Here is an 8,048-nt window from a genome sequence, read left to right as displayed (position 1 = left end):
CTGTGCTTGGGTGGGCTGAAGAGGGCTTGTGGGGGGGTGCAGAGTAGGGGTGTGGTGCGATGACGGGGCTCCTGTCCTCCCTTCTCCCCTCTGGGTCCCTCCAGGTATTGGGGGGTCAGGACCCCATCCCATCTGCTACCACCCCTGGGGGACTCCCTGGATTACTCCCACCTGTCTGACCAGTCTCTGTCTCATCATGTCCCTCTCTCTTTCAGTGACTGTCTCTGTCTCTCTCTATCTCTTTTGTCTCTGTGTCTCTCTCCATCTCTTTTTTGTTTCTGCGTCTCTCTCCATCTCTCCGTCTCTTTGTGTCTGTCTCCATTTCCCTCTCTCTGTCTCCCCGTCTCTTACGGTCTTTTTCTCTCAGACTTTTTCTGTATCCTTTTTTCTGTATCTCTCTCTCTCTCTATCTCCTCCTCTATGTCTCTGTCTCTCTCTGTCATCTCACCTGCCCCTGTGGATCCGGCCCACAGGGGCGAGATGGACCCGGGCTGTCTTTCTTTCGGAAACTCTGGGAGGCCAAGGCGGGCCCAGACCAGACCCTTGATGCCTTCCTTAGATCTTGCCCCCTCCCTCTCCCACTCCGAATCTGGCCACGGCTCCCCAGCACTGGCAGGAACAGGAGGCGGCTTAGCTTCTCACTCAAGACTCCTGTTCACCCCCACCCCCAGCTCTCCCCACACTCAGCTCAGCTCCTTCCACTGCTTCCCAGGCAGGGCTGCCATTTCCCCTCCTCCAGGCCTTTGCATGTTCAGTCCCTTCTGCCTGTTTTGCCTTCCCTCCAGCAACTGGAGCAGGGACTCACTGCCTTCAGAAAGATGTATTCAAAAAAAAAAAAAGAGGGCTTCCCTGGTGGTGCAGTGGTTGGGAGTCCTCCTGCCAATGCAGGGGACGCGGGTTCGTGCCCCTGTCCGGGAGGAGCCCACGTGCCGCGAAGCGGCTGGACCCGTGAGCCATGGCCGCTGAGCCTGCGTGTCCGGAGCCTGTGCTCCGCAATGGGAGAGGCCACAACAGTGAGAGGTCTGCGTACTGCAAAAAAAAAAAAAAGAGAAAGAAAGAAAGATGTATTCACTCATTCATTCACTTGAGAAACACAGAATACCTCTCACGTGCTGAGCCCCAGAAGCACAGGCTTGGAATGTGGGAGCCATTACTATTATTGTTATTATTTGATTATCTGTTTTGGACAATCAGCAGCTTTGGGGCAGGCCTGTGCCTGGGTCTTATCTGTGGTGCCCTGAATGCACCCACCCCCCAGAGGATCAGAAAGTCCTTGTTAATTAAAATGAACAATTCGCTCTATACACTCACACACTCTCTCACACACATTCACATACAGACCCATCTCTCTAACTAGGAAACTTCTATTCATCCTTTAAAGCTCAGATCAGATGCCTCCCTCCTCCAAGAAACCCTCTTGGACTCCTAGACAGAGCCCCGGACCTAGCCCTGCATCCAGACTTCTATGTGGTATACACGATGGAATATTACTCAGCCACAGAAAGGAATGACATTGGGTCATTTGTAGAGACATGGATGGACCTAGAGAGTGTCATATAGAGTGAAGTAAGTCAGAAAGAGAAAAACGAGTATCGTATATTAACACATATATGTGGAATCTAGAAAAATGGTACAGATGACTTTATTTGCCAAGCAGAAATAGAGACACAGACATGGATAACAAACATATGGACACCAAGGGGGAGAGAGGTGGGGTGGGAGGAATTGGGAGATTGGGATTGACACATATACATTATCGATACTATGTGTAAAATAGACAACTGATGGGAACATATGTATAGCACAGGAAACTCTACCTAATGCACTCTGGCGTTCTAAATGGGAGGGATATCCAAAAGGGAGGGGCTGTATGTTTAGGTATGGTGGATACATTTTGCTGTGCAGTAGAAGTTAACACGACATTGTAAAGCAACTATACGCCAATAAAAATTAATTAAAAAAAATCCCAGGCCTACAAAAAAAAAAAAAGACTTCTACGTGGTATGGAGTGCAGGTAGTGAGGCTTCTGTGTTTCCTGCCTGAGGCCACAGAGGGAGTGAGATAAAGGGACTGGGCAGTGGGCAGCGCTGCTGGAGAGTATGAGGGGTGAGATCTAGAGTTCCCAGCACCTCTCTGCCCCCTCCTGATTCCTTCACTGTCCCTTAAGCCAGCTTCCTTTTCTCTGTCATGGTGAGAACACCTCCCCTGCACCCCCACCCCCAGCCCCATACTCCAAGGATACTGGTTTCTCCCCGTGTTCAGGAGCTAAGAAAGCTCAACCTAGACCCCTCCCCAGCTCAGTTCTCCGTCCGCCTTCCTCATCTCACCCCCGCCCCATGCCCTGGCTGTGCAGACTCTTTCCTCTTATGATAAAAGTAGGGTGTCATAATTGCATCTTGAAGAATGTCAGTGATGATTAAAGGACACTAGGTAGATCATGGAATACTGTTCATTGATCGAGTACCACGTGAGGGACACCACACTGAGCACTGGACACGCAGCATCTCACTTAAGCCTCCCTGAACCCTAAGAGGTAGTGGACTGTTTTTATTCTCATTTTATAGAAAAGGAACCTGAGGCCCAGAGTGACCCACACGGGGTCATCCAGCTTGTGAGTGACAGAGCTGACACTCGACCCAGCTGACTCTAGAACAGAGCTGGAGGGAAGATCTAAGACCCCACCTCCCACCATGCTTTCCTGCCCCCCAACTCCCATCCCCTGACTATCTCAGGCTGAGTCATCAGAGGTCAGCTCTTTCCACTCCTGATGTCCCCCCAGGAGACCCTGGAACCAGCCTCATCGCAGGTGGTGTGGCTAATTCCAGGCCTGACACCACCGGCTCCAAAAAGGGATCCCTCCCCCAGGAGATGCGGGCTCGCTCCACGACCTTGTAGGGTAGACCCTTGTCCCTGGAATGGCCTCTTGCTCAGGGAGCTCCCAGAGGTGGAATCTGATGCCGGGGAGGGGAGAAGGCGGCTAGGAATGGTGTTAGAGCCCAGCTGCGCCCCCTGCCCTGTAACCTTATGCTCTCTCTGTGTATCTGCCCCAGGGACACCCCAGAATTCCTGGCCAGGACTGGAAGGGTCATCTGGGGTTCCTGGCCCCTGGGGACTCTGGTCCAGCTGTCCAGGCTGCGTGGCCTGGGGCATGAGGTGGATGAAGCCTGCCATTTATAGCTCAGAAGGAGTGGGCTGCCCTCCTGCACCGTCATTCTCCAACTGGGGACTTCTGAGAACCGGGGTGGGGGAAGAGCTCTGTGTTGCCATCAGGCCACCTCACAGCCCTGAGACTCAGGGTCACTTATTGAGCACCTACTACATGCCAGGCACTGTGCAGGCTTCGGAGACATGACGCTAGACATGACTCAGCCCAGTGGGGAGAGACAACCAATACCTGCAAACCCCTGTGGAATTTGTTAGGATAAGGCAAACTGCTGTCTTAGGTTGGGATCCCCCAGAAGCAGACCATGAGACAAAAATTCGAGAGCAAGTAATTTATTTGGGAAGCTACCCAAAGAGACACTGGTAGCGGGTGGGGAAGTGAGAAGCGTTACCACTCTGGAAGTCTGGAGCACAGTGCCACCAGGGACCTCTGGGGGGCAGCAGAGAGCATGCCCTTCAGAGTTTGAGGACCTGAGGGGTGAAGGAGCTGGGGTATTTATCTACCAATTCCCATCCTTGTTGGTTGAAGGCTGATCCTGGGGTGTTGATATAGGGCCACCAGCAGCTGGAGAAAGACACCCCCGCACCCCACCATGCATAGGTGCTGGAAGAAGAAAGCCCTTGGTATAGGGGGACCTGATTAATTTGGGGTGGAAATCAGGGAAGGCTTCCCTGAGGAGGTGGCAATTGAGGTGAGAGCTGAAGGAGGACTGTAAGGGGGTTGCCTCTCCCCTGCTCCAAATCTCTCCTGGAGTTTGAGGCATGCAGAGAGACCGAGGGGCCAGAGTGAATTTACCGAGTACTGGAGGAAAAGAGCAAAGATGGTCTCAGCTTGCATCCTATGGAATCTTGCTCACTGAATAATAATATAACAAGGATGATAATCGACATGGCACTGGCTAAAGATGACCCAGAGCGTCAACAGATGTGCTGAGCCGGTCACGTGCAGCACGTGGGCAAGGGGTGGGCGGGGATGGGGAACTCGACCCTTCACTGAGACCCTTGTGCAGTGTGTACTTGGAGTCCCCTCAGCAGGAAAGTTGCTTATCAAGGTCACACAGCTGGCACTGTGCCAAAGCCACGATTTGAACCTGAATCTGTCTGATTTCCCCTGACCCTGAAACCACCACTGCTCCAGCCCTGCTGCCCTGTTTATTAAGAATCACCAGGGAAGGAGCCAGTGTGGGGAGGAGGGAGCAAAGGGCCCCGTGTTCTCCCCAAATTCTCTGAGGCAGACTTCAAGGAACTGTGTGGATTACAGACCTTGCCCACAAATGCTGAAAAAGAGGCATGACCACAAGCTTTATGGCATCATCATAATAATTAATAATAAGTATGGTTAACACTGACATTTCCCTCAATCTGCCTGCGCTGTTCTAAATGCCTCACATATATAAGCTCATATATTAATTTTCACAATAACCCTATGAGATGGGGCTATTATTATTCCCATTTTACATCAGGAGAAACTGGAGCACAGAGAGGTCAAGAAACGTGCTCAAGGCCACACAGCTGAAAATGGCAAAATCAAGATTTGGACTCAGGCTGTCTGACTCCAGAGTTAACACCCTGAACCTCTGTACTATGCCCTGAACAGCCTCATCTGCTTGACCTCCAGCCCAAATTACCTTTGCAGATGACAGCTGCTTCCCATTGGGTGTCAGAGCTACCACTACTGAGAGATGATTCTCTGTGAGTCCCGGGTGTTTCCATACAACTCACAAGCAGGGGTGTGAACAGCTTTCGTTCTGGCTGTCTTTTCAAGAATGTTCGTGTAGCAAGCAGCCCCGGAAGATAGAGAGAATTTCTTGCTCTGGGGCAGAGGGCAGGTTTGTTTGCTGTCCATGGAACCAAGTTAATGCTTCCCTCTGAGATAAAGGTTTGTTCACAGTCCACTAGAAAAGACAGGAGTTTCTGAGCTCAGAGTTACTCAGCTGTGGTGCAAACCCAACGTGCACCTACATTGTCCCCGTGGCATTTGAGAGGAACCAGCAAAAACGTGAAGTTCATACTGCCTGCTGTGCTGTGAGTAGTAAAGTCCTTCGTCTCTGACCCTGGAGTCTCGTATCTTCTGCCAGCATCCATGAATCTGGCAGGTTAAATTGTCAGCTTACAGGTAAAGTCTCAGACCCTTCACAGTCCTAGATACCTATTTGCTCTCTCTATGATGCCACCTGTCACCAAGATGTCTCACCAGGGATCCTGGATTTAACCTGTTTAGGTTTCACCTCTGCTGCTGCCTTTCTGACCTGGTGCAGAGTGGAACGTGAGGCATGACGTGACGTGAAGCATGTCATTCTTTCAGGTTGATTTCTCAACCTTGGCACTGTTGACATTTTGGGCTGGATCATTCTTTATAGTATAAGGCTGTCCTGTGCACTGTAGGATGTTGAGCAACATCCCTGGACACTACTCACTAGATGCCATTAGCACCCCACCCCCAGTCATGACAACGTAAAATGTTTCCATACATTGTCAGTGCCCCCTGGTGTGTGGCCTAAATCGTCCTCCTTGTTGAGAACCACTCCTTTTAGGAAGGACCGACAGCTTAGGCAACAGAAAAAGCTGCCTTCTTTGTCTTAGGGAGTCTATTTTTCAGAGAGATCCTTCTCCACTCCCAAAGTATCAATATATAGAAATGATTCCTAGATTACTCTCAGTATGAACACTGGCATACTGGAAGTCTCGTGACTTTGGAACAATGAATGAGTTAACAAGCAAATGATAAAAAGTCACAACAACACCGTACACCCATGTTCATGGCAGCATTATTCACAATAGCTAAAAGGTGGAAGCAAACCAAATGGCCTTTGGTGGACGAATGGATAAACAAAATATGGTTCACCCACACAATGGAATACTATTCAGTCTTAAAAAGGAAGGACCTTCTGACACAAGCTGTAATGTGGATGAAACTTGAGGACATTATGCTAAATGAAATACGCCAGTCACAAAAAGGACAGATATTGCATGATTCGTCTCATATGAGGTCCCTAGAGTAGTCAAATTCACAGAGACAGAAGAAAGTAGAAAGGTGGGTGCAAGCGGCTGAGGGGTGGAAATGGGGAGTGTTTAATGGGGACAGAGTCCCCATTTTGCGAGATGAAATGCTACTTAACTATACACTGAAAACAGATTATGATGGTAAATTTTATGTTATGTGTATTTTACCACAATTTTAAAAAAGTAACAACAACAAGACAACCAATAGCATCTGTTGAGTATTTACTATGCACCAGGCCCCGAGTGTTTTAGGTGCACTATCTCAGAGTTTACAAACTTTAGTTATGCCCACGTCACCTCTACCCTTTTTGTCCATGTCTTACTTTGGGTTTCCCCAAAAGTAGACCCCCAAACAAGAGTTTGTGGGAGGTGGTTCCTGGAAGCCTGGTGAGAGAGTGGGGAAAGGAGACAGGGAGAGGAGGTACGTTCATGAGTCGCTACCGCTGCGGGCAACCAGGGGTTGTTTCCACTAGGGATCTTATGAACACTTCTGACGTCTACTCTGAAGTCATCTTAGAGTCACCCAACTGAAAGGTCAGGATGCTGGGGGTATTTGCCCACCAACTCTTGACCCTCAGAGATTGATGGCTACACCCTGGGCATTAACACCCTGCAGCTTCTGGTCTGCCACACGCGGGCCAAGAACACTCTGTATCAGAAGTCGTTGGCATGTGATGGGAACTGTCTGCAGGTGAACTACGGGTGTGTTGAAGGAATGTGGGGAGAGGTCACCAACAGTGGCTGCTAAAGCCATGTCTGTGTACCAAAGGTTCTATCATTTCCTTGATTTTTTTTCTTTAAATCTATCATTTAAAAATGTCTCAGGGGCTTCCCTGGTGGCGCAGTGGTTGAGAGTCCGCCTGCTGATGCAGGGGATGCGGGTTCGTGCCCCGGTCTGGGAAGATCCCACATGCCGCGGAGTGGCTAGGCCCGTGAGCCATGGCCGCTGAGCCTGCGCATCCGGAGCCTGTGCTCCGCAACGGGAGAGGCCGCAACAGTGAGAGGCCCGCGTACCGCAAAAAAAAAAAAAAAAAAAAAATCTCAGGTGGGTTAGTCATTGTGAGCATCCACCATGGGGTACCAGGGTCAGAACCAAAAGGTGCAGAAGGTGACAGTGCACCCCATCATTTTCAGATACTTGCAAAAGAGATCTCGGATTCAAGTCCGGCTTTATTTTATTTATTTGTTTTTTAGTATAAGTTTATTTTATTTATTTATTTTTGGCTACGTTGGGTCTTAGTTGCTGTGCATGGGGTTTCTCTAGTTGTGGCGAGCCGGGGCTACTCTTCGTTGCAGTGCATGGGCTTCTCCTTGCGGTGGCTTCTCTTGTTGCGGAGCACGGACTCTAGGCACGTGGGTTTCAGTAACTGTGGCATGTGGGCTCAGTAATTGTGGCTCGCGGGCTCTAGAGTGCGAGCTCTGTAGTTGTGGTGCATGGGCTTAGTTGCTCTGCGGCATGTGGGATCTTCCCGGACCAGGGCTTGATCCCATGTCACCTGCATTGACAGGTGGATTCTTAACAACTGTGCTACCAGGGAAGTCCCTCAACTGTAGCTTTATGAGCAAGTGAGTATGCAGATAGAGGGCTGTATCATTGGTTTTAATGAGTACAGAAACCTTATATCAGATGATGCTGAGGGATTCATTCTAAAACAAAGTCAAGAAAACACCTGGGGCGGATCATGCTCAAAGGAGGTAATATTACTCTGCTCCAAAGTGTCTCCAACTAGAATATTACTCAGCCATAAAAGAGGATAAAATAATGCCATTTGCAGCAACAAGGGTGGACGTAGAGATGATCATACTAAGTGAAATAAGTCAGAAAGAGAAAGACAAATACCATATGATATCACTTATATGTGGAATCTAAAATATGACACAAA

General features: G+C 49.5%; 1 pseudogene; it reads left to right on the top strand.

Moving 5' to 3' along the window:
* Window positions 1–7,237: 7,237 nt before the first annotated feature.
* LOC137220909 (small nuclear ribonucleoprotein E-like) lies at window positions 7,238–7,895 on the top strand (annotated as a pseudogene).
* Window positions 7,896–8,048: the final 153 nt, after the last annotated feature.

This window comes from Pseudorca crassidens, chromosome 3 (genome assembly GCF_039906515.1).
Source record: "Pseudorca crassidens isolate mPseCra1 chromosome 3, mPseCra1.hap1, whole genome shotgun sequence".
Lineage (NCBI taxonomy): Eukaryota > Metazoa > Chordata > Mammalia > Artiodactyla > Delphinidae > Pseudorca > Pseudorca crassidens.
This window is presented reverse-complemented; position numbering and strand designations above follow the sequence as displayed.